Raw genomic sequence first — 26,829 nt, 5'->3', positions numbered from 1 at the left:
TGTCTTAGAGGCTACTTTACATTATCACTAATTCAAGAACGTTTTATCTCCCCAAAAGAAGTCCCAAACGCATTAAACAGTTATTCTGAATTTTTTTCTCCCCTCAGCCTCTGGCAACTACTAATCAGCTTTCTGTTTTCATGGATTTGCCTATTTTGAACATCTCATGTAAATGAAATCACATGGTATATGACCTTTCATGTCTGGCTTCTTTCACTTAGCATAGTATTTTCAAGATTTGTCCATGTTGTAACATGTATTGGTACTTCATTCTTTTTAAGGCTAAATAATAGTCCACTTCATAGTTATACCATATTTGTTTATTCATTCATTTTGATGAACATTTAAGTTGTTTCTACTTTTTTGGTTATTATGAATGATTCTAAAAATGTGTATACACATTTTTGTTTGTTTGAACATAGGTTTTTAATGCTCAATATTTCAGAGTGGAATTTCTGGGTCATATGGTAATTCTGTGTTTAACTTTGTGAGAAACTGCCAAATTACTTTCCCAACAACTGACACCATTTTACACTCCTAGCAGCAATATGAGTCCCAGTTTCTCCTCATTATCATCAACACTTGTTAATTTCATTCAGAAAAAAGTTACAGCCACTTTAGTGGGTATGGAGTGGTATCTCATTGTGGTTTTTATTTCTATATCTTTTGTCATTTGTTTGTTTTGTGATTTTTCTGAAGTAGTTTTGTAAAGTTTGTATCCTTTGTCATGGGTGGTCATTAAAGTCTGCCTGTTAGATTAATGGTCAGCTAGTGATTCAACAAAAATTTCTTTAAACACTTGAAACTAAAGGGAAAAAAGGTCTCCCAGTCTTTTGCAGTTGGACTGTGGTGTGTGTGTGTGTGTGTGTGTGTGTGTGTGTGTGTGTGTTGGGACATGCATTCAACACTCAGCCAGACAGTTTAAAACTCTGCCTTAGCCTTCACTTCCTGCTTGTGCAGAGCCTGATGATCAGCCAGAGGTAAGAGTGAAGGGAGGTAAGAGTCGAGGGCACTCTCTGGTCTTTTTCTGAGCATGTGCCCAGCCCTGGCTATGTATATGGCCTTCTAAATTCCCAGAAATATTTGGCAGCTTTTCAAAACCCTATTCTTCCAAAGCATTTCATAGTCCTGCCTTTCCTCCCAGGCTTTTAGGTTGGCCTGTTGTTTTCCCCAACTATTCTTCTTTGCCTCTGGAAGCAGCATCTAATACGTTTTTCTTTTAATGTTTTTGACAACTTCTCCCTAGGTATCTGCCTCAACCCTGGGAATTTTGTAGATGAAATAATGCAAGCCCTTTGAGACAGTTCTTCAAGGAGCCACCAGACAGATCCAAACAAAAACCACAGTTGTTTGAGAACAAATTCTGTTTTGCTTCTACTGGTACCAGGAATATACTGGGAATCCCACCTAATCTTGTCTTGACCATGCCAAGCTGGGGAGTGGGAGATGGTGCCAGGGTAAGTTAAAATGACACACAGCTTACTTACTGACGTTAATCTGCTTTCTCTTGATTAATCATTTCCCTGCTTTCTATAAAATTTTTATATTGATATTAGAACTTAAAGTGCTAAGGAATAAAGAAATTGAGATTCTTGTTTGGTATAAGGACTATTATGACAGTGGTTCAAATACAAGTTTTTATTTTATCTTAGTTGCCAATGTATAGGATAGTTTTGAGAATAGTATATAAATTTCCATATATGTTTATTGAGACCTAGCCATGGTTAACATTTCACCACATTGGCCTTATCATTCTGTCTCTCTCTCTCTCTGTCTCTCTCTGTCTCTCTCTTTTATTTTCTTTTTTAGCTTGCATTTTAAAAAAATATGCTTTACTGATTATGCTGTTACAGTTGTCCCAATTTCTTTTCCCTTTGTTCCCCTCCACCCAGTGACCCCCCCTCCCTCCATGTGTCCCCCACCCTTAGTCCATGCCCATTGGTTGTGCATATAGTTCTTCTCAACATCTTCCTATCTACTCCACTCCCTCCTACTATGCTTCTTAATTCCTGTACCAGCTCCCTCTCTTCCCCCGCTTCCTCCTCCCTGCTGACCTCCCCCCATAATGTTCCCCATACTTATAATTCTTTTCCCACTCTCGTTGCCTACTTAGTTTGCCTTTGTTTCAGTTCCCTGGCTTCTGTTGTTGGTTATTGTGATACAGTTTTCATTTTAATGTTCATAGTTTTGATCCTCTTTCTCCTAAACAAGCCCCTTTAACATTTCATATAACAGTGGTTTGGATCTGATGAACTCCTTGAGTTTTACTTTGTCCTGGAAGCACTTTCTCTGCCCTTCTATCCTGAATGACAGCTTTGCTAGATAGAGTAATTGTGGTTGTAGGTTTTTGCTTTTCATTACTTAGAATATTTCTTGCCAGTCCCTTCTTGCCTGCAGAGTTTCTTTTGAGAAATCAGCTGAGAGCCTTATTGGGACCCCTTTGTATGTAATTCTCTTCTTCTCTCTTGCTGCTTTTAAGATTCTTTCTTTATCCTTAATTTTTGACATTTTGATTATAATGTGTCTTGGTGTGGTTCTCCTTGGGTCCAGTCTTTTCTTTTTGGAACTCTTTGTGCTTCTTGAACCTGTAAGTCTGTTTCCTTCCCCAAGTTAGGGATGTTCTGCTTCATTATTTTTTCACATAATTTTTCAGTTTCTAGTGCTTCTTCACCTTCTGGCAACCCTGTGATTCAGATGTTGGCCTGCTTATAGCCGTCCCGTAGGTTTCTGAGCCTCTCTTCATTTTCCTCACTTTTCATTTCCTCTTTCTGCACTGGTTGACTGTTTGTTCCTTCCCTATGTTTCGATTTGTTGAATTGATCCCTGGTTTTCTTGCCCTCACCACGAGTTTCATATGTGTTTTTGTTCATTTCAACAGGACTAGCCTTCATTCCTTCCCCATCTTGTTTAAGATCTTCTGTTAGGTCTGTAAGCATTCTTATAACCAAACCTCTGAACTGTGCCTCAGAAAGATTTGCTATCTGCTGCTTAGTTAGATTAGATATTTGCTGTCTGGTCAGCTGTGTCACCAGGATCTCTATCATGATCTGTGCCATCCTGACAGTTCTGTGTTTACCTTTGCTTCCTGAGTGGGGCTGTCACACCTCCTATGCGATAGAGGGTGGAGCCCCATGCACTTGTCATAACTGGGTGACACTTCTCACCACACTGTGGTGCTTTGTATGGGGGTGGGGGTCCAAGATGGATTCCTGCCATGCACTCTCCGTTGAGAGACCAGAAGCCTCCTCCTCTGTCCCCATGCCCTCTGACCCTCACAGTCGAAGGCAATGGGGGCCTGCCTTCCCTAGCATTGGAATTGTGAGCTGACGGGTCTGGTCTGCAGCTGGGGGTTCTCCCCAGGCGCTTCTTGCCTCCCCTTAAATACGGGTGTCTGTGCTTACCACTATCCCGCCGCTGTCGCTGCTGCTGCCGCCACCAGCGTGGTTTGACCTCTCCACCTGGGCTTCGCCCCTCCTACCTGTCTAGACAACACCACTTCTTTATAGCTTCATATGTTGGACTTCCACTTATTTTCTGGAACTTCTGGTAATTTCTGGTTTTGTGGTAATTGTATTCCTTCTTAGTTGTGGAGGGAGACAGAATATGTCAGTCTAGGCCTCCATGTTTGCCAGAAGTCTCCTGTTGGTTTTTTGTTTGTTTGTTTGTTTCTAGAGGAAATGTCCTGTTTTGGTTTTAGAGGTAAAATTTTAATTAAATTATTTTCATCCTTCTGTTTTTAAAGATATAGGTGTTTATGACCATGAATTTCCTCTGATCACTCCTTTAAATATATCTTATAGGTGGGATGCAGAGTGCTGTGATTATCCTTTTCTTCAGTATCCTTTAATTTTTGTTTATATTTTATTATTACCCAAGTATTATTTAATAAATATTGTTTTTAAATTTTAGTTGGAAGAGCATCTTTAAAAATATTTTTTCATGTTAAAATCTTTTCTTATTAGTTTTAATGAGATATAATTGATACACAGCAACTGCACATATTTAAAGTGTCCTGTATGATAATTTATGACATTTATAAATACTAGTGAAATCGTCACCATCACTACAATCAAGTTAGTGAATATCAATTAGACCCAAGTTTGTGTTCCTTTGTAATTTTTCTCTCTCATTCTGTACTCCTTCAAGCAACCATTGACCTGCTGTCAATGTAGGTTAATTTGCATTTCACAGGATTTTATATAATATGTACTCTTACTGTCTTTCTTCCTTCACTCAGCATAATTATTTTGGCATTCATCAATATTTTAGTGTTAATTCCTTTGTATTGTGGAATATAATTTTATTATATATATGTACAACAATTTGTTTATCTATGATTATTTATCAGCTGATGATGAGCATTTGTGTTGTTTCCAGTTTTGGGGCTAATATAAGTAAAGGGGCTAGGAACATTCATGTATTACATGGACACATGCTTTCATTCTCTTGGATAAATATCTAGGAGTAGAGTGACTTGATCATGTGGTATGTGGATGTTTTAAGAAACTGCCAAACTATTTTCCAAAGTGATTGGGCTTTTAAATTTCCAAAAGCAGAATATAAGTTTGAGTTTCTCCACATGCTTACTAACATTTACCATAATAGTATTTTAACTTTTAGCCATTTTTAAAGGTGTATAGTAGGAAAATGCAATTAAAATTTCATTGTGGTTTTAACTTGTTTTCCCTAATGACTACTTATGTTTAATGTCTTTTTACGTGTGTACTTGCCATCCATGTCTTCTTTGATGAAGTGTCTGTTCAAATCTTTTGCCCATTTTCTATAAGTTTGTATGGTTTATTTTATCTAGTTCTGTATTCCAAATATAAATCCTTTGTCACAAATGTAATTCACAAATATTTTTTCCCAACCTATAGCTTATCATTTTATTATTTTGATTTTTTAAGTTTAATCTTTATTGTATTGTTTCCATTACCATCCAGTCCCTTTATACCCCTCCCCCCAGCAATCACCACAATATTGTCCATGTCTATGAGTCAGTTTTCCTTTTTACTTAATCCATCCACCCCCTTCTCTCTCCCTGACTACTAGCTGTCATCCTGTTCTCCATCTATGAGTCTGTCCCCATTTTCCTTGTTAATTCTGTTTGTTCATTATATTCCACATATGAGTGAAATTATATGCTTTTTGTCTTTCTTTGGTTGCCTTATTTCACTTAGCATAATGTTTCCCACTTCAATCCATACTGTTGCAAAGAGTAAAACTTTCTTCTTTTTTTATGCCTGAGTAGTATTTTAGTGTGTAAATGTCCCATAATTGTTTTATCCACTTATCTACTGATGGACCCTTGGGCTGCTTCCATATATTGGCAGTTGTAAATAATGCTACAATGAACATAGGAGTGCTTATGTTCTTTTGAATTAGGGTTTGGGGTTCCTACGAATATTCCCAGAAGAGGGATCACTGGGTCAAAAGGTAGATCCATTTTTAATTTTTTGAGGTATCTCCATACTGCTTTCCACAGTGGCTGCACCAGTCTGCATTACCAACAACAGTGCAAAAGAATTCCCCTTTCTCCACATCCTCACCAGCACTTGTTGTTTGTTGGTTTATTGATGATAGCCATTCCGACAGGTGTGAAATGATATCTAAATGTGGTTTTCATTTGCATTTCACTGATGATTAGTGATGTTGAGCATCTTTTCATATGTTTATTGGCTGTCTGTATGTCCTCTCTGGAGAAGTGTCTATTCAGGTTCTTTGCCCATTTTAAAAATTGGGTTGTTTGTTTTCTTGGTGTTGAATTTTGTAAGTTCTTCACAAATTTTGGATATTAACCCCTTATCAGATGTATTGGTGAATATATTCTTCCTTTCTATAGGTTGTCTTTTTATTTTGTTGATGATTTCCTTTGCTGTGCAAAAACTTTTTAGTTTGATGTAGTCCCATTTGTTTATTTTTCTTTTGTTTCCCTTGCCTGGAAAGATATATCTGATAAAAAATTGCTATGAGCAAGTGTCCGAGGTTTTGCTGCCTATGTTTTCTTCTACATTTTTATGTTTTCAGGTCTAATATTTAAGTCTTTGATCCATTTTGAATTTATTCTTGTGTGTGGTGTAAGAAGGTGGTCTAGTTTCATTTTTCTGCAAGTATCTGTCCAATTTTCCCATCACCATTTATAGAATAGACTATCTTTATCCTACTGTATGTGCTTGCTTCCTCTGTCAAATATTAATTGACTATAAAAATGTGGGCTTATTTCTGGGCTCTCTGTTCTATTCCATTGATCTACGTGTCTGTTTTTATGCCAGTACTAGGCTGTTTTGATTACTATGGCCTTGTGGTATAGTTTGATATTAGGTAGTGTGATTCCTCCAACTTTGTTCTTCTTTCTCAGGATTGCTGTTGCTATGAGTGCCTTTTTTGGTTCCATATAAATCTTAGAAATATTTGTTCTAATTCTGTGAAATATGTCACTGAAATCTTGATAGAAATTGCATTGGATCTATAAATAGCTTTGAGTGGTATGGAAATTTTAATGATCTTTTTCCTATCCATGAACACGGTATGTGCTTCTGCTTATTTGTATCTTCTTCAATTTCTTTCTTCGGTGTCTTATAACTTCCCCAGTACAGGTCTTTTACATCCTTGGTTAGGTTTATTCCTAGGTATTTTATTCTGTTTGTAGCGATGTGAATGGGATTGTTTTCTTAATTTCCCTTTCTATTAGTTTATTATTGGCATATAAAAGTGCAACTGACTTCTGGATATTAATTTTGAACTCTGCTACTTTGCTGAATTCACTTATCAGTCCTAGTAGTTTCTTGGTGGAATCTTTGGGATTCTCCATGTGCAGTATCATGTCATCTACAAATAACGACAGTTTTACTTCTTCCTTTCCCTGGCTGGTTTGGCTCAGTGGATTGAGCGTCGGCCTGCGAGCTAAGTGTCGCTGGTTCGATCTTCCAGTCAGGGCACATCAGAGAAGGAAAACTCTGACTCCAAAAAACCTCCGCTGCCTTGCGGCATACCTCTTCAGGGGAAAGGCTAAGGGAGTAAACCCCGACAGAAAATCCGGAGCCGGAGTCCCTACGGCGGTTCGACGTTGTAGTCAACACCGGCAACTCCTGCGGCGCACCTGAAGCCAAGCTGTATTGACTCCGTCTTTCCCTTGGACCCTTCAGCTGTGAAGAGAGGGGGGGTCTGCTGCATGGGCAACAGCAGACCCTCCATATCACCCTGCCCAGGCTCTGTAGCTTCAGCTTCACTGGAGAGGACACTCCAGCGTCATCGCAAGATGTCGATTCAACACGGGAGGAGACAGATACCGTGTCACTCCCGAGTCGGACTGCACAGCCATTCTCGGCGGTGCAGATAGACTCTTAAGAAGCTACACCATCGTCTCTCGAGACGGACGGCTGCCGACTTCTTCCTTTCCAATATGGATGCCCTTTATTTCTTCTTCTTGTCTAACAGCTATGGCTAGGACTTCCAGTGCTATTTTGAATAAGAGAGGTGAAAATGGACATCCCTGTTTTGTTCCCGATCCTAAGAGGAATTCTGGTAGTTTTTGCTTATTGAGTATGATACTGGAAAAGGGCTTGTCATATATGGCCTTTATTATGTTTAAGTATGTTTCCTCTAATCCCACTTTGCTGAAAGATTTTATCATAAATGGGTGCTGGATTTTATCAAGTGTTTTTTCTGTATCTATCAATATAACCATGTGGTTTTTATCCTTCATTTTATTTGGCATATCACACTTATTGATTTTTATAGCTTTTTTTTTTCTTGAATAATATGAAGAACAGGATTTTAAAAATTTTCATGAAGTCTAATTTATCAATTTTTTGTTTCATGGGTCATGATTTTGGTATCATATTTGAAAAATCTTTGCCTAACTCAAGACTGCAAATGATTTTTATTTTGTCTTTAGAAATTTTATGCTTTAAGATTTTATATTTAGTTGTGCAATTTATTTTAAGTTAATTTTTGAATATGGTGCAAAGTATGGGTGGAAAATTATCATTGCTTTGCACATGGATATCCAGTTGCTTCAGGACTATTTGTTGAAAGGCTATTCTTTCTCCCACTGAATTGTCATTGCACCTCTGTAAATTGTCCATATATACATAGGCTGACTTCTAGATTTTCTATTCTGTTCCATTGATTTATTTAGTTGCCTGTGTTTGTGTCAGTACTGTCCTGATTACTGTAACTTTAATAAGTCTTCAAATCAGGTAGCATGAATCTTCACACTTTATTCTTCTTTTTCAAAGTTGTTTTGACTATTCTGGGCCCTTTGATTCCCATGTGGATTTTAAGGTCAGCTTGTTAATTTTACAAAATCCTGCTGACATTTTGGTTCAGAGTGTATTGAATCTAATGATAAATTTGAGAATTTGCATCTTGACAATATTGAGTTTTCTAGATTGTGAACATGACATATCTCTTTATCTACTTATATCTATTTTAATTTCTTCTCACCAATGACTTATAGGCTTCAGTGTATAGGTGTTGCATATCCTTTGTCTGGTTTATTCCTATATATTTTACATTTCTGATGCTATTGTAAATGGTATTTATTTAATTTTAATTTCTTGTTCATTGCTAATATATAGAAATAAAATTGATTTTTGTCTACTCTCTCATATCATGCAAACTTGTTAAATTCACTTATTAGTTCTAGTAACATTTTTGTGAATTCCATAGAAATTTCTGCATAGACAATTAAGTCTTCTGAAAATGAAGACAGTTTTACTCTTTTCTTTACAATATTGATGCTTTTTATTTTTTCCTCTTGCCTTGTTGCTCTAACTAGAATCTTCAATAAATATTGAATAGAAATAGTCAGTGCAAACTTCCTTATCTTTTTTCTTCTCTTCTGGGGAAAGTATTTAGTCTTTCACTATTAGGTATAATGATATTTGTAGGTTTTCCAAAAATGCTTGTTATTGGGTTGAGGAAGTTCCTTTTCATTCCTACTTTGCTGATAGTTTTATTTAAGAATGGATATTGTTTTATTTTTCCAAATTATTTCTGAATCCATAGAGATGATCGCATAGCTTTTATTTTTGGTTTCTTTTTGTGGTAAATTATATTGATTAATTATTTTAATTGTTAAACCAACCATGTTTTTTTGGAATAAATCCCACCTGGTCATGACATAAGTTTTGGGAGTTTGTGTCTTTCAATGTGTTTACCCATTTTATCAAAGTTGTCACAGTTATTTAGAAAAATTTTTCAAAATAGTTCCCTATTATATTTCTAAATATTCATGGAATATGTAACGATATCTTCTCTGTTATTTTTTATATTAATGATGATAATTTGTGGGAGTTTTTCTATTTTTTCTTCATTAGTTTACATAGGAGTTTTTTTATGATTCTTTTCTATTTTAGATGTCTACTGCTATAAATTTCCCTTCGGATAATACTTGAGCAGCATCTCACAAGTTCTGATAATTTTTTACTCTAATTCTCATTCAGTTAAAAATATTTTTAATTTCCCTTTTTGGTTTTGTCTTTGATTTGTAGCTTATTTAGAAGTATGTTACTTAGTTTCCAGATACACGAAGATGTTCAATAATTTTTTTGTTTCTGATTTCTACTTTAATTCTCTTGTGTTCAGAAAACATATTTTTATATGACATGAAGTATTTTAAATGTATTGTGACTTTACTTGTGGCCCAGAATATCTGGCAAATGTTTTGTGTGCACTTGATGATAATACATATTCTGCTGTTGCTGAATTGAGTGTTCTATAAATATCCATTAATTCAAATTGGTTGATTGTGTTCAAATCTTTTATATTCTTACTGATTTTCTGTCTGTTTGTTGTATCAGTTATTGAGAATGGGACATTAAAATTTTCAACCACAACTGTAGATTTGTCTATCAGTTTTAACTTCATATATTTTGAAACTCTTATTAGGTATGTAGACACTTGGGATTGTTATATTCTCTCAACTGATTATTATGAGATTTATCATTATGAACTTACATTATTAATTTCTGAAACTGGCTTTGTTTCATATTACTATAGCCACTCCAGCTTTTTAAAAATTAGTCTTTGCAGAGTATATCTTTCCTATTCCTTTACCTTAACTTATATGTGTCTTTACATTTAAAGTGAGTCTGTGCAGGCAGCAATGGCGGGGTTTGCTTTTTTATCCATGTTAACAGTCTCTGCCTTTTTATTGAGATATTTAGACTCTTTACTTGTAATGTGATTACTGATATGGTTAGGTTTAAGTATACCATCTTTCAGGCTGTTTTCTATTTGACCATATGCCCTTGATTTTTATTTTTCTCTTTTTGCCTTCTTTTTAATTAGTTGAAATGTTTTTACTCCATTTTCTTTTCTTTATTGGATTATAATCTATTGCTCTTTGTTTTGCTATTTTAGTGGTTGCATTAGGATTTATAGTATACACCATTAAATTATTACAATCTACCTTCAAGTGATTTATACTATTTTATACATAGTATAAGAATCTTACAATAGTATTTTTCCATGAATCATCTCACAGCTTTATGTCATACATTTCACTTTTACATTTATGTGTGTGTAACTATATGGATTAGAAAATTTATATAGCTATAATTTCAGTGTTTTTAAAAAAATTACACTGTATAGTTTTGTATTTCCATCTGGTATTATTTTTCTCTGCTTGATGGATTTCTTTTAACACATCTTGTAGTGTAGTTTTGCAGGACACAAATTCTTTCAGCTTTGCATGTCTAAAAAAGTCTTTATCTGCATTAGTTTTGAAATATACTTTTACTAGGTATTGAATTCTAGGTTGGCAGTTTACTTCTTTTAGTACTTTAAAGATGTTGCTTCACAGTCTTCTTGCTTACATTGTTTCTGACTAGAAATCTGCTAGTATCCTTGTCTTTGTTCCTCATTAGGTAAGGTGTCATTTTCTTTGGTTGCTTTTAAGGTTTTGTCTTTATCACTGGTTTTCAGTAAATTTATTATGATTTGGTTTAGCATGGTTTTCTTTGTATTTCTTGTGCATGGTGAGGTTCTTGGGTCTGTGAGTTAATAATGTTTATTATATTTTGAGTATTTTTACTGTCCCTTATTTTACTTAATTTTTTATTTTTTATACTATTACAGTTGTCCTCACCTTTTACCCATTTTCTCCCCTCCACCCCAGCCCCTACTCCCCACCCCTCAGGCCATCACCACACAGTTGTTCATGTCCATGGGTCTTGAATATATGTTCTTTGGCTCTTCCCTTTACCCTTTGGGTTGCAGTACCCCCTCCCCACTTCCCTCCAACAACTGTTAGTCTGTTCCATGTATCTGTGCTTCTGTTTCTATTTTGTTTGTTAGTTTACTTTGTTCATTAGATTCCAGATATAAGTGAGATCATATGGTATTTGTCTTTCACTGACTGGTTTATCACACTTAGCACTATATTCTCCAGGTTCATCGATGTTGTATCAAAAAGTAAGAGTTTCTTTTTTTTAAGTCAAATTTTTTTTTCTGTCCCTTTCTGTTCTCTCTTTTGGGGACTCTAATTATATGTGCAACAGGCAGCATGAAGTTGTCCTGCAGCTCACTGATGTTCTTTTTATTTTTTATTATTTTTTCTGTGAGTTTTATTTTAGATTGTTTTTATTGCTATTTCTTTAGGATCACTGTCCTTCATGACTTGATGTCTGGTTTCTTGAAAACCCTTGCCTCATACATTTTATTAAAATATTTTGTTGTTGTTAATTTAGGTGGGAAACTGAAGCCAGGCCTCTTTTCTCCATTTTTGGAAAGGCATTTTTAAATTTTGCTTTTAATTTATACTTTTACTGCATTGTGATCAGACAATCCCATATTCTTACTATTGAAACTACTGATTTTTTAATGATATTATATGTGATCAATTTCAATGGATGTTTCTTGTCTTCTCAAGAAGAAAGTATATTCTTTATTAAAGGGTGTAGTATTTAATACATATTTATGAAATATAATATATCATTGGTGATGGTTAAGTCTTCTCTTTCCATACTTATTGTTCATTCATGTTCCCTTCTTGACCTGAGAGTGGTATGTAACTGTTCCTACTAGTGTGTCTATCTGCTTGTTCTTGCATTGCTGTAATTTCTATTTTATAGGTAGGTGGTTTCTATGCAATCTGGCACATAGATATTAATAACTAATATGTTTTATTGTAGATTATGGTTTTGCATTATAATATATTTTTGTCTTGTTTGATGTTTTGTTTTTTTGTTTGTTTTTTGTTGGCCTAAAACCTATTATCTAATATTAGGGTTGTCAGCCTTGCTTTAGAGTTGTTCTATTTAGCTGTCATAACTTCCTCCATCTGCTTTTAGTTTTCCATCTGCTTTTGAATTACTTTGTTTTAAATGTTTCTCCTGTATGAAGAAGAGATTGAAGTTTTGAAAAGCTGTTTCTCTTACTAGGAAAGTTAATCTCACTCAGATTTATTGATATGACTGATATATTGCATGTCTACTCCTTGTATTATTTTATATTATAAATTAATCTATATTATTATTTTTTCTCTATATAGTCTTTTTTGCTCTTTAAAATTTTTCTTTGATATTTAAAAAAGTGTACATTCTTATTCTCATATTTAGTTATATTTTCTTTGATGTCTTTTAAAATATCCCTATTTCCTTTCTTATTTAACTTTTCACTACATGGATTGTTGATTCTAAATGGTGTCATTTATTTCCTGCCTGTTCCCTGTGCAACAATGATCTAATTCTACTTTCCTTTTTCTGTCTTCTTTCTTGGCTCAAATTTAAATTTTTTAAATTACATTCTTTCTACTTTGTCAGAATATATGACATTTACAAATTATTTTTTACCTTTGTCCATGCTCCTTGTTTAAAATTTAGATCTCCATTTAAATGCACTGAATGCTCACCATCGTTTTTTTGCCAGAATTTCCCCCAAGTCATCTTTTGATTGGATAGATTGTATGCTCCAGCAGATTATCCAAGAAGGGCTCATGTGTACAGAATTCTCTCATTCTTTGCATATATAATTTGCTTTTCCATAGTCTTGATAATTGAATGATAGCTTTGTTGCATATAAAGTCCTTGGCTCACAATTTATTTCCTTTTTAAGTTCCTTGAAAATAATGCTCTACTCTTTTCTTAGTTTCAGGTTGCTCTTGACTATCCTGATGCCAATATATTTTTTATACTCTTGTACATATTATGAGTATTGTAACTAAAGGCCTTGAGTATTGCTTCTTTGTTTCTAAAGTCTATCAGTTTTATTGGCTATGTCTCTGAGTTGATCATTCTCAGTCAATTTCCTCAGGCTCATGGTTGGCCTTTACATAAATTTAGGTTTTCTCTTATTTCTATAAAGGGTTCTTGAATTCCTTTTTAACAACATTAGTTCTGCTCCATTGTTTTCTCAAATTTTCAATGTTCTTGAATATGTGAGAAGGGGTGGGATACAGTAGGAAAGTGGAGGGATTGGCTCAGATAGGAGCGCAGGTGGTTTATTTACTATAACGGGTAGGAAAGCAGAGAGTGTGGACGTGGATGCTGATAGGTGGGGAGATTTGGAGGAAGTGTCTAAGGAAATGCTTTTCTAATTGATTTGATTTCCTCAGTGGTAAAGAAGCAGAATCTAAGCCAGCTCTTTAATCTCTACCCGCCCCACGCACCCTTCACCTGGAAAAAAGAATGGAGTTTAGAGCCAAATTTAGATCTGTGGTCTGAATATGAATCATTTATTAAAATCTGTGCTAAGGCAATCAGTCTCTGGCCCTTTTACTTAGTAGAAGACCTGAAGCTGTTTCCCCTTTGGATGTGTTCCTGTCCGGAGAGTCTGAAAACTGCACTGATGGGGGATGTGAGCCAAGGGAGAGGCCAGGCCCCTCTCTGCCAGGCATCTGGAGGACTGTGAGAGCTTGTGGAGACCGGCCTTGCATTGCTTTAGGAGCAGTGAGAGAAAGAGAAAGGGGCATGGGATTTTAGTGTGTGTAAGAAAAAAACTTTAAAGGTTGACTGATAAAGCTATTGTGTGCTGCAGTGAACCATCTCACTCTGAGTATTCATTAAGTGGCTGAATATCATGATGTCAGGATGTTGGGCTGGAGATTCCTTGGTCAGCTGGATGATTGCTGGATGGTGTCCACAGAAACTCCAAATTGACCTTTCACCTCTTTCTACCCAAACTCTTTCTGTCAACAACTCGTGTCCACTCTACCTTCAACATGCATTCAGAACCCAACCATTTCTAACTTCCTTCATTGAAATTGCTCTGAACCAATACATGAGTTTCTCTTTTCTGAATTAGCCTTCTAGATGTCTTCTCTGCTTCCTTCTTGGACCCTACTCCTCTACCCCAATCTATTCTTCAAACAGCGGTGAGACTGATCCTGTTAAATTATGTCATATAATGTCACTCCTCTGTGTCAAACTTCACATTCCCCAAAGTCCTGAGAATGGTATACATGATCCCAGGGCACCTGCCTCCCCCCCAACCCCAACCTCAACTGTGATCCTCTTTGCCCAGTGCTCCGGGCTCACAGGGGCCTCCTGGCTCTTCCTCAGGTGTGCCAGACATGCTCTCTCAGCCCTCAAGGGGTCTTGGCAATTCCTTCTTCCTGGAACACTTCTGCCTTAGATATTTAGAGAGCTCCACTATTTTTCTACTTTTTCCTCAGATTTTATTACCTATTCAGAGAGGCTCTGCCTGTGTACTTTTTAATATATAAAAAAGCACTCCCATCCTTTCATCTTGCTTCATTTTTCATAATAGTACTTATCACCTACGTATTGTATGTTTACTTATTTGTGTGTATTCTGAATGCCTTGTCTGATAGTGGCTTTGTCTGCTCTCCATTGCTGTTCTCTCAGTGTCTAGGAGAGACCTAGCCCAGAGCTGGTGCTCAGGAAACATTTGTTAAATGAGCGGATAAGTGAATAGGTGTGATTGTGTTTTCATGGGGATGCAGGACAATGAGACATTCAGCTGGAGCTTGTGTCCTTTCTCTTGGAGGGAGGAGAAGGACAACGAGTGTATAACTTGATAGGGTTTTAAAATCTTATTGTGTTCTATTCCAGATAAGATGAGGTGAACACATGGCCGCTTCTCTCTCCCACTGACTATAAACCTGAACATAGTGCACGATGCAGCTATTTGCTGTCTCTGAAGAGTAAGTACCAGCAAGTAAATTGGGGGATGGGGGAGAGCCAGGATTCCAAGTGCCACCAAACTGGTGGTGAGTTGAGCATATTTTTTCCATAGATCTCCCCTGAGCAGAACTCAGCACAGCCTGAAACCCAGAAGTGTGCACTGGGGACAGATGGAGAGATGCAGAAGAAACTCTCCAGTGCTGGTTAGAGCAAAGGAATAAGGAACCCCTGAAAAACAGAGCATGAGGGAGCAGTCCCCTGTTTTTTTCTTTCCTTTCTTCTCCACTCTTGTGTCCCATGAGGGAGTCATGGCAGGAGAGGCAGCAGTAGCAAACGTGGCTGTCAACATAAGAAGGCAGGGCTGGGACTCTAGGGAGGAAAGCCTGTATTTTGGCCTCTGGGCACTCTTCCTTCCTGTTTGGGGCTTTTGCTCCTTGTCACTCTGACTTTTTAACTCAGGGTCAATGCAAGTCAAGGAGCCTGGCTTCAGACCCCCTATAAATATCCTACAGCCAGGTCCTGCCTATCACCCCTCCCAGGTCCTGGCCTCCTCAACTGAGGAGCTGAGCCTGGCCCACTGGATCAAGGTGCAGGAGGAGATGATGAGCCACTGGCCTTCTAAAAATGATCATGGCTCCTCGGTCAGCCATGACAACCCCCTGGATATCGAGGGTGGGGTGAAGCTGGAGCCCAGGGGGAGGGGAATAGAGGAGGGGCGCTGAGACCTGGCCTTATGAAATATTCCAAGGGTACTGGGTGAGCAGATGGACCCATGGCACCTGTGATGAAAGATTGGAGCCCAGGAGATGGGGCCCTGCCAACCTTTCTTGATTATTCCTTGAAGAGGAAGGTTCTTAGCACTTTAGATGGGCCTTTGTGTTAGGGAAAGGGGAACTTGGGTTTCTCCACACAGTTCCTACTCAGCACCTCATAAGTGCTATGCCAATTAGTCCTCACTAAGCCCGTGGCATGTGGTAGGACACCCACTTTTCAGATGAGTAAACTGAAGCAAAAAGAGGATAAACAAACCTGTGTGTCAAAGGTCACAGTCCTGGTAAATGACAAGGCTAAGTAAGCCTTCTATAAGCCCAATTGCCTGTATGGGAATTGACATGAAACCCAGAAAATTCCTTTCATTCCTAAAGTCCTGAATCCCAATATATGGGCCATGAACTTAGAAGGCAGAGGACAGTAGCAGTGTGAGAGAGGCAGAAACCAAAACAATTCACATTTAGTGACTTGCTGAAGAGAAGACACTCTGCCCCATGTCATGAGAAATGAAAGAACTTGGCCCGTGGCCTTGAGGTCTTCACAAGTCTCCCTGAGGAACTCGTCTTTGACTGAGGAAGACAAGTGTGTTTTTCACGCATCTCTCCTGGTCCCTCTGTCTGAGGAACACACTGCCTGAATAACGATGGGTTGGTCAGAAAACCAACCAGTCCAAGGTGGCTGTCATAGCCAGGAGAATTCATGGTGCTCTTCAAGGTTCCTGAGCCTCCATGCTTCACTTGTCAGAGAAAGCAACTAAGGTCTTCAAAGGGGAAGAGATTTTCTTTGAGTCCAACCAGGATCAGTTAAGACTGGCTGTTTTTTCTGAGGAAGAGAAAGCCTGAAGAGCAAACTCCAGCTTTGGAGTTTGAGTGAATGTGGTTCTGAGGGCTTGTGAGGAACAGCCAAAAGAGTGAGCAAAAAGGGTGGGTGGGTGCATACAGGAGGCTACTTCAGCAACCCACATTGAGGGGGCTGCCCAACTCATCATAGTGAGAGTAGGTGTACTTTAGTTTGTAGCCTCAGTCCCTTCATTTGTAAAACAGCAGTGAGAAAGATTTAGCTCAGGGGGGCTGTGTATTTATAAACTGAGAAGCACTAAGTAATTAAATGTATAACACATATAACTAAATAAATGGAAGTGCTAACATTCTTCATTATATTAATTATATGCACCACTGAGCACATTGTAATCAATTATATCATCATCATCATCATCAACATCATCATCATCCTATAGCATTAACCCTTGAACAACATGGGAGTTAAGGGTGCCACCCAAACACTCCCCACATAAAAATCCACATAGGACATTTGACTCCCAGAAAACTTAACTACAGTTGTCCCTCAATATCTGTGGGGGATTGGTTCCAGGACCCCCCTTGAATATCCAAATCTGTAGATTCTCAATACATAAAACAACATAGAGCAATGCATACAGTCTTCCTTCCATATCCATGGACTTCCAACCACAGATCAAAAACAGAATCCAGAGATACAGAGGGCCTAGTATATATTTATTGAAAAACTTCCCCATATAAGTGGGCCTGTGCATTTCTGACCTCTGTTGTTCAAAGGTCCACTGTATTGTGTCCTAGAATCACAGGACTAGCGCAGGAAGTACCTTAGAGGCCATCCAGCCTAGTCTCTCTTATCTGATACTAGAATTCTCTGATCAGTATGTGTACCAAGGAACACTGGCATTATCCTGAGTAATAGTGGCCAGGAATTCATACACAGACTGGAAGAGGGGTTCTTGGACCCACCCCTCCAGGCAGCCCTGGTTAACCAGATCTATTCTGCCTTCTTAGATCCATGAGCATGGGCAGATTCTGCATCCAGGGAGATCACCATCTGACTAGGAAAACCAGCTCTGGGTGAGGACTTGGGTTGGGAAACTTTCTGTGGTGTCTGCTGTCCTCTCACCCCAGCACTGTGGGGAGGAAAGAAGGGTAGGGGAGCATAGGAGGTAAATGTGGCCCACCAACTTCCCAGGCCCAAGAGGAAATGAGCCCCACCATCCCATCATCAGCTAGAAGGCCCTGAAGAGCCCTGATATCACTCTAGAGGTTACTTAGTTTCTCTAAGTCTCTTGGGTGTGGGGATGGTTATGACAGTACCTCCTTTAACATATATGTAAGGGGCTTATAACACTGCCTGTCACATGGTAGGTGCCATATGTGTCAGCTGTTATTTTTAATAAGTATTTGCTATTATGATCAGCTTTATCGCTGTATTTTTTAAAAGGGGAACTTAGATTTCAAGAAGTGTGTTTGTCTACTGGAACAAAGTCTAGAATGAAAATGAGAAGAGACCTGAATCTTAACTTCTTGTTCTGTCTTCAGGTCACTGGGTGTTCAGTCCCTCGAAGGGTGTAGCAGGACAGTCTTGTGGGCCCCAGATAATAGCTAAGATGACAGTTGGCTATGAAGGGTGAGGTATTAATAAGAAGATAAGGTTATTTTCCAGGGAGTGAGTTCAAATCTCATCCAAGAGAGTGTCATAGGCAAGCTAAAGCTCAAAGGACACACCTGTCACCTAGAGAAAGAAAAGGAGGCAAGGCAGAGAAATGAGAGGGGCAGGCATGGGGCTGGAGGAGCCTGGGCAGCAAGGTGGGCTCCCCAGAAGCCTTCTTCACTGGTTTTGGCCCCACCATGCGCTATGGGGATGGCGGGGTAGTGGCATTAAAGGTGTAAGCCAGGTGGGCGTTGGGCTTGGCACAGGCCACTGCCTTATTTTTTCTTCTATCAAGAGAGGGAGTTGGTTGAAATGATTAATAAGCTCTTTTCCAGCTACTCCCTTCGAAACATCCATGGGAGGCTGAACCATTGCAGGGCTGGGAGAGCATTCAGAGATGGGGGGGGACTCTCGGAGGGTAATAGCCCCGGGTCTGCGGCAGTCTTGGATGAAGTGTTTAGTCTCCGCTTTGCTAGCTGGAGGTGAAGAAGGAACTGGTATTTGTAGTCCTGGCAAGGAACCCACCCTGTGACCATATTTCTTAAGCTTGTAGTCACTCGAGTCTGGGGAAGACTGCCATCGGAAATGCCTGCTCCTGTCCCCAACTAGATGAAGAGAGGCACTGACAAGTTCAGCATATTTATAAACACACATCAACATCCCTACAGTGCACGAGCTTCTGAAAAATTTCAGGTAAATCCTATTTTCATAAATCAAACCCCATGTTCAATGCACTTTGGTTGCTCACTGTTTAAAAAAGCCTTGTTGCAAATCCTTTTTGGAAGCAAACACCTCTCCCCCAGTAAATATCAATGCTCACATTTAAGTTTTCAAAGTATGGGAGTCCCTGTTTGTTTAAGTGTGTGTGTGTGTGTGTGTGTGTGTGTTTGTGCGTGTGAGTAAAATTTTTTTGTTTTTCTTCCAGGCTTTGTTGTGTTATGTTGCTAGAAAAAGACACACTGTGCAAGCAAAGAGCAGACCCTGAGCAGCTCAGATCTCTATCTTCTTGGCATCTGACTCTGCTCCCCATGGGCATAACCCCATGGTGGCCACCTCAGGGTGAGGCAGGGAGGAGATTTAGTAATCTGGGGAAAACGGAAAATCTACCTGCTGTTTGGAATGAGATGAGGACGGGGAGGCAGGTATGGGAGTGAAAATGGGAGTGATGGGGTTTCTCCTGGAATTAATTCATGTATTGCTTTCCCCAATCAATTATTCATGAGGGAACATCCCAGGGACCACCGCTGTCTGCTTTCTGCTTGTCTGCAAGGTAAGGGCAGTGGCCTTAACACTCATGTATTCCTGTGACTGGAAGAGTGTCTTGACTTCCCCTGGTCAATCCGTAGCACCTCCCTGGGTACCTCCTCTTGTATGACTGCCCCAGCTTCTGAACTCTGCGTGGGGAAAGGTCCCCTTCACTCCCCAGCCTTCTGAAGGCTGGTGCGGGCCAGCTGAGGAGCCTCCAGAAAAACTCCCTCATCATTTATTAATGCTCCCTGGCCTCGTCCCTGAAATAATTAGGGTCAGATATTTCCATATCATGCAGTTAACTGCCATCTGCTCTGCTTAACAAGGCAGGGCACTGGGTAGCGATCTGGAGGCCCACTGAAGATGGCGGACAGGAGTGTCTTGGTGTTGGCTGCCAAAGCCTGGGGTGGGGGAGGGGAGAGAGGGAGTAGCAGTGGGAGGTGGGAGGCACAGGGGTTCAAGTTTATGGGGAAGGTGTTAGGAAAGCCAGGTTCTCATCACAACACATACCCACAGGTTGCCCCAGGGAAAGCATCAAGAGGAAGCAGATTTGGGATCAGAAGTCCTGTACTCTAGTCCTTCTGGTTTCCTAGAAGCAAAGTCTGAGGTGGGGACTCATGTGTGCATGTGTGCGTGGGGGGAGTGGGTGTGTGTGATTTGTTGAGAGGTCACTCAGGAGAAACTGAGGGAGTGAGAGGGAACAAGAGAAGGCAGGATAAGAGGAATCTAGGCCAAGATGCCACTTCAGGTGAGGTCTAACTTCAGCCTGCTCCCATGGGGACTTTTGGAGCATGAATAGCCCAGCAGAATTTGTTCTGTCTTAAGACAAAAGGACTGGCTTTTATGTCTTGACACCAGCCTCATTAGCTAAGGGCCATTCCAGGGGAGGGATATGATGGACTCCTGGACATCTCCCAAGCAAGTGGCCTTTGTCCTGGCAACTAAGGACAACCCATTGGAGAAGGTGCAGTTATGAGCCATGAGTATCTTGGGGTGGGTGCCAGCTGGTGAAGGAAATCTGGGTGAGGCACCAGTGGTATCTGATACATCTTTCCAGACTGCGAGACCCTGAACATCTAGTCACTTGGGGGCTCAGTTCCCACCCACATGAAAGAGGGTTAAACCGCCTTATATGGCTCCCTTGCTAAGAAGGGCAACAAAGCAAATGCAGGTGTGGAAGGCTGTGTTAGCTGGGCTGGGCTGTGTAAGTACCCACTGGTATCTGCATAACCTGTGCTGTTCAGTGAAGGACTGCCCGGATTTAACCGTGTGTGTGGCTGGAGTGCGCAGACTGGTGCCTGGCTGGATTTATAAGGCTTCTCTCGTCCCCCCTCTCCTCTGGCCTGGGCTCCCTCCATGAAACAAATGTTCCTTTGAGAAGATATTTTCCTTGGGAATGATGAACACAGAAAGGTAGAGAGGGGTTAATGCTTGGTTCTCAGTCACAAATGCTAGTGTGAGGGTCCTTCCCAAGCCATCTTAGACCAGAGCCAGGAGAGAAATGAGGGCTGAGGGAAAGGGCTCAGGTTCCAGTGAGGGGGCTGCAGGGGGGGCCTTCCCTCCTCATCCATTCTGGGGCTGACCAACTTGGAGGCTAGAAAGGACTGAGCACTCAGGCTGGTGTCAGTGGCCCTCTGTCACCCACGGAGGACAATGAATGCAAAGGAAATGCTCCCTCCCTGCCCCTGCTGGACCCCTTCCTCCCCTACCCCTAGGGGCCCCAACTCATAGGAGAAAGAGGCTCCCCTACCAAAGGTGGCTTCTGTGGGATAAGCGATGTTGCCTCTGCCTAGGGAGCATCCCAGAAAGTGAGGTGATCACCAGGGGAGGCAGGAGAGGAGATGGGAGAAGAGCCCTGCATTATGGCAGATCCTGAGAACCAGGGCACTCCTGGGAGCCCAGCCTGGTGAGTGCAGTGGGAGGTGGGGGAGTGTCAGCAGAGCTATGTGATGCACAGGGCTGAGCGTGGCCTGGGAACGAGGGGTGTTAACAGTGCTGGGGTCAGAAAGACTCACCTGCTGTCTGACAGCCTTCAAAGGAAGAAAAATAATGACACTCAGGTACTTCTTTCTACCTCCAGACAAGGCTGCAGTGCATCAGCAAGATCACTCTTCCCCACCCCCTTGGTGGGCCCTTGTCCCTGGGGGCATGTGACCTGGTGCCCCCTTGGATGTCATCCAGCTTGCCCTTTTCTGGGGGACGAGGGGTTGTACCCTTACACAGCCTGCCCAAGCCCCATCTGGCCTCCTGGTCGTGCCCCACTTCCCAGCGGGAGGGGAGACATGCTGGCCTGTTCCTCTGTTGGACTGAAAAGCCGAGAAAATGGCTGGGCTTGGGGAAAATGCATTTTGATTGTCATTAATGGGAACGTAGGTATTTCTGGGGAAACAACTAGGTTGTACCTTACAGGGCATAAGCACAGTGTGTGTGTGTGTGTGTGTGCATATGTGTGCATGTGCATGTATGTTTGTGTATGCGCATATGCGCACGCCTGTCTGTTGGGGGCCAGGTCACACTGCCCCTCATCTCAGGAACACAGATGCCTGCCTGGAGCAGAGGACAAGACCTAGCAAGGGCAGGTCTGATTGGCTTCTCTGCTGGCCACCAGCATGAAGCTGGACTCCATGCACCTGAGGTAATAGGAGAGGTGAGCCGGGCAGAGCCATGCTTCAGGGTCCGGACACTAGATTTACTCAAAGGAATCATGTTGGGGGTCAGGCCTAGGGGATTAGAGAAGGGAGGCAGTGTAGAGCCCCCCAAAATGGCCAGAGAAGGAGGTAAAACTTGAAAGAAGTTCTGGCATTTGAATGGGGGGAAGAGGAAAGAGAGAGCGCATAGGGAGAGCAACGGGGCCAACTCAGTGTGGGGGCAGGAAGGAGAGAGGGAGGCCGGGCCAGAAGGAAACCTTGCCAAGCACCATGCTGAGCCTTTTATTCATGGAGTCCATATTCTTAACTCCATTGTATAGGTGAGAACACCGGGACAGAAAGTCTCCCATAGAATTACTCAAGGTCATGCAGAGAGTAGTGGAGCCCACACTGGACCCCAAGTGGTGTGGGTCCTTAGTGACCGACCACACATCCGTGTGAAACGGGTGGAAGGTGGTATGGGTGAAGGCCTTGGCCCCTGTACTCAATGTGTGGACTTGCCCCCAGGCACTGGGAGCTCTTGCGCAGTGTGACCGCTGAGGAGGAGGAGAGTCTTGGGGAAGGTGCACACAGCTGGGGCGTGCGCCAGGGGCCACTCATTCTGTGTTGGCAGGAGACACAGCTCAGAGACAACCTCCTTATGGGCACATGAAGCCCTTTCTGGAAACCCCACTCACCCAGGGGTTAGGACAAGTTTTCTAGCTGGGGCGGAGTGGCTCTCTCTCCTTGGTCCCTATAACTTGGGCCTCACTCCCTGGGACCTTCCCAGGCTGGGAGGCCAGGGGCCAGGGGGTAGGGGGCAGGGCTGTCTTCCTCCTGTGGCTCCTGTGGCCTAGTTTCCAGGCGGCCTCCAGGTACTGGGGCCAGGCGGGCAGGTTATAAATATCCCCCAGGAACAGCAAGGCCTTCACTGTGACACTGATGCGGATTAAGCTGGATGTGCCGCCTCAAGGTCATTGGCATGGCTGTAGCTTCAACTGCTCTAGGAGGGATTAGCTAAAGGAGCTGCTAAGGAAGCCATAGCAGGGGCACAGGGGCCCGAGGCCCCAGGTCCAGCCCAGCTCAGACTTTTCCTCCCATGTGGTCCAAGTTTTTCACTCCTGCTATTACCTGCTCAGTTTCTCTCTAAACCTCCTCTACCCTCAGCTTCATCTGTCCTCCCCCAAGCCTGTCCTCAACAGGTGTCCTCAGCCCAAAGGCCCTGAAGCCACAGGGCCTTGGTGGGGGGTGAATTGTTAGGTGGGAAGATGGGTTGTCAGGTGAGGGGCGGGTTTTCAGGTGGGGGGAGGGGTTGTTAGGTGGGGGAGGTGTTGTCAGGTGGGGGTGGGTTTTCAGGTGAGGGGAGGGGTTGTTAGGTGGGAAGATGGGTTGTCAGGTGGGGGGATGTATTGTCAGGCGGAAGGCGGGTTGACAATAGGGCAATTCTCGGCCTGTCCGCCTCCTGCTTCTGCTGAACCTCCCCCGCACTATTCGTACTTCCCATGCTCTTTTTAAGTGAGTTGGCCAGTGACTCTGGATTGACCCAGCAAAGGTGTGGGAAGCTCTCTGGGGACCTTGCATGTGTATGTGTTTATGTGAAACCATGTCATTCATATATATGCAAGGATATTTGGAAATTTCAGAATCTCACAATGAGATAAATTTCCTCTTGAGAACTAGGCTCAGAGAAGGCACACGATGTGTACAAGGCTGAAACCTAGGTTTTCTGAGCTTTCCGATGCCTGGGCTGTGCTCTCCAGTAACAGCCTGCCTTTGGATTTGGTTCCATGACAAAGGAGCCCCAGGAAGGCCCACGGACTAGGTTAGGGTTAGGAAGACCTCAGTTTAAGGAGCTGGTTGAGAGGTGGGGAATGGAGGGGGCTGGGAGTGGTCCTCCACCCTGACTGAGGACTGTGAGGACAATCCAGCACAGGCTGAGTTTGGGGCAGGAGTCTGGGCAGTGACCACAGGCTCAGATGGGACTAAAACCAGGCCAGGACTGCAGGCCCAGCTGAAGTTTGAATGGATTCAAGAAGGTGGAGGGGATTGCTGGACTTTTTCTGTAGGCACTTGGCAACAATGTCCACCCCCTTCTGTGTTCCTTCTGTATCACAGGAGCTAGAAAGGATAAAAGTGGCATTTCTTAGAGTACCATGCTGCCGGGATACTGGCTGTAGTTTAAGTTTTGCCAACACAAGAGGCATTACCATGAGCTCTAGAAGGTGGCAGGGAGCCAGGGGCCATTTCCTCTGCAGTGGCATTGGCAGGTGAGTGGGCTCCATTTAACACGAGGAGTTGCAGCAACTGGCATATTCTGGTCTTGTCCCAGCTCCCTGGGCAGCAACTGTTTCTTGGTGTCAGGCTCACAGCTGTGCAGGCATGACCTTAGGTCACAAGCCTAGCAGCAGTCCCTGACTTCCATTTGTCTAGCCTGCTGGTGATTTTGTAAGTCCCCATTTCCCTTACTAAATCAATCTTCCTCTTTCTCTCTCTCTCTCTTCCCTCTCTCTCTGCCCTCCTAAGGCATTTTCTACAAGGAATGCTGACTGATACATGGTTCGCAGCCGGGACAGGTGGCTGTGGGCTGAGTGGAGGAGAGCTGGACTTGGGTCTGACTCAGAGGCCACGGTGAACTTCGAGCCTGGTGTCTGTGATGAGGATGTAATGTGAGGAATGACGAACTGCAGGTGTTTGGAGAGCCCAGGGCAGAGGCTGCCTGGGTAGCCAGGGAAGGACTGCCAACGGGTCCTCAGTGAGCCAGTGCTGTGGATGCTGGAGGAGACATGGTGGTGAGGGGCACCAGCATTTGCCACCCTGAAATGGGACTTTTGGGGGATATGGATTATTTTAAACTGGTTATTTTTAAGAAACAAAAGAAAGGCTCAAAAGGAAATGTTGACCCTCTCTTCTGCCTAAGGGATTCAGATAGAAGTACCTGCTTAAATCAAGGGAGCTATCACCTTAGCATAATGTAATCTAAGTGTGGCAAACTGAGAGGAACCTGCAAAATCTATGTGTTAGACTCCCCTCTGTGTCTCCTTGTTTCTGGGTGGCCCAGAAAGAATATGTTTACTACATGTTGCTCCTTCTCACCTACTTGTGAATTGCCTGCTTTCCCTTTGAAGTCCCAGACTCCTGCCTCCCTCTCCTGAGTCCAGAATGGCATACAAGTGTCAACTATACAATGTATCTTGGGTCCCCTATTCTTATGGAACCCCTGTACGTGTGTATGTAATAAATTTGGTCATTTCCTCATATTAATCTGTCTCATGTCAATTTGATTATTAGACAAGCAAGAGGAATTTAGCAGGAAAGAAGAGGAAAATTATGTTTCTTCCCCCAGAGTGGAAATCCCAGCATACCCTTTCAAAGACAACCTAGCACTGCCCTGGTTCAGAGACCAAGGCCTTGTCTCTCCTGCAAAAATTTGAAGGGAATGGGAAAGCAAATTCAGGCAGGGTTTACCCGGAGCCCGGGGGCCGAGCTGGGTCAGGCTCTAGAGACAATTCTTGTACGTTCAGGAGAGGATGTAAGGACCAATGAGCAGCCCCTTTCAAGAGGCAGCTGGAAAAAAATGCACCAACTATTAAGAACATTCCCTGGGTAACTTGCCCAGGTTGTGTTGGCCTCATGGGATTCATCTTCACCATCTCTCTGCCTCTGGGAAGCCCACATGCAAGTCACCCTGAAAGGAGGAGGTGCTGCAGAGGGTGGCTCAGGCTCAGCGGGGAGGGCCTGGGCCCTGGTCCAGGCATGGCTGCCTGCCTGAGGCCTGCACCCACAGGGAAGGGAAGGCTGAGGTGCCCCCCGGAGGAGCCCAGTTCCTGCCAGACCCACATCTGAGCACACATTCCTCCTACAGCAAAACACAGATGCAAAAGACTGTCAGAGGCCGTGGGGCTGAGAGTAGTGCTGCGGGGCCTAAGGCCTGCTGTTCCAGCTCTGGGCTCCTGACACATCTGAATGGCTTGGGTGCCCTCGTCATGTGGTCCTCCCTCCAGGTGGGTCACATGAAGTCCCCACACAGCCCACCTGGCCCCAATTCCACCCCCCAGCTCTGATTTGTCTACCCGCCTCTGCGTACGTTTCCCATCTGGAAAGTGGGGTAACAGTAAAACCCATGCACTGGGTGTCATGAGGATTAAACCTCAGGGTTAAAGGTTAAGTGCTTAAGCAACACCAGCACACACACAAGCTGCTATTAGTACTACTATTATTAATTAAACCCACTCATCAGATGATTGCCCTAACTCTCCAGTGTCCATGGCTAATAAAATTATAGTATTTAAACTTTTTGATTTTTGTTCCCAAGAGACCAAAGCTCACATCTGAGATCAAAGATAAAGGCTCAGTGTTCTCACCATCCTTGGGCACAGATGACCCTGCTGGAAGTTGGTGGTGGGCAGCCTTGCAGTGGGTGGAAATCAGAGATTCCATTTGCTGAATAGTGCTGCCTATTGAGTGTCCTACAGGCATGGCCCAATTCAGCCCTTAGAGGACTTATCATTACTCCAATGTTACAGATAAGAAACTGAGGCTCAGAGAGGTTGAAGAAGAAGCCAATGGCCACAGAGCTAGTTAGTGGAAGAGCTGGGGTTTGAACCTAGTCTGTCTAGGACAGAGCCATTGGTGTGACC

At 42.3% G+C, this 26,829-nt stretch overlaps 1 long non-coding RNA gene across 2 annotated transcripts; it reads left to right on the top strand.

The window, feature by feature from the left end:
• Positions 1-1,253: 1,253 nt before the first annotated feature.
• On the top strand, positions 1,254-24,860 carry LOC150006973 (uncharacterized). 2 transcript variants are annotated; one of them, XR_016511773.1, is made up of 7 exons: positions 1,254-1,457; positions 15,021-15,112; positions 17,672-17,737; positions 18,864-19,010; positions 19,243-19,459; positions 20,082-20,172; positions 24,716-24,860. It is a non-coding gene; the product is annotated as an uncharacterized LOC150006973 (long non-coding RNA). The 2 variants fall into 2 exon arrangements; XR_016511772.1 differs by having other exon boundaries at positions 19,243-19,587.
• Positions 24,861-26,829: the final 1,969 nt, after the last annotated feature.

Source organism: Furipterus horrens, unplaced genomic scaffold (genome assembly GCF_987537825.1).
Source record: "Furipterus horrens unplaced genomic scaffold, mFurHor1.1.pri manual_scaffold_6, whole genome shotgun sequence".
Classification (NCBI taxonomy): Eukaryota; Metazoa; Chordata; class Mammalia; order Chiroptera; family Furipteridae; genus Furipterus; species Furipterus horrens.
This window is presented reverse-complemented; position numbering and strand designations above follow the sequence as displayed.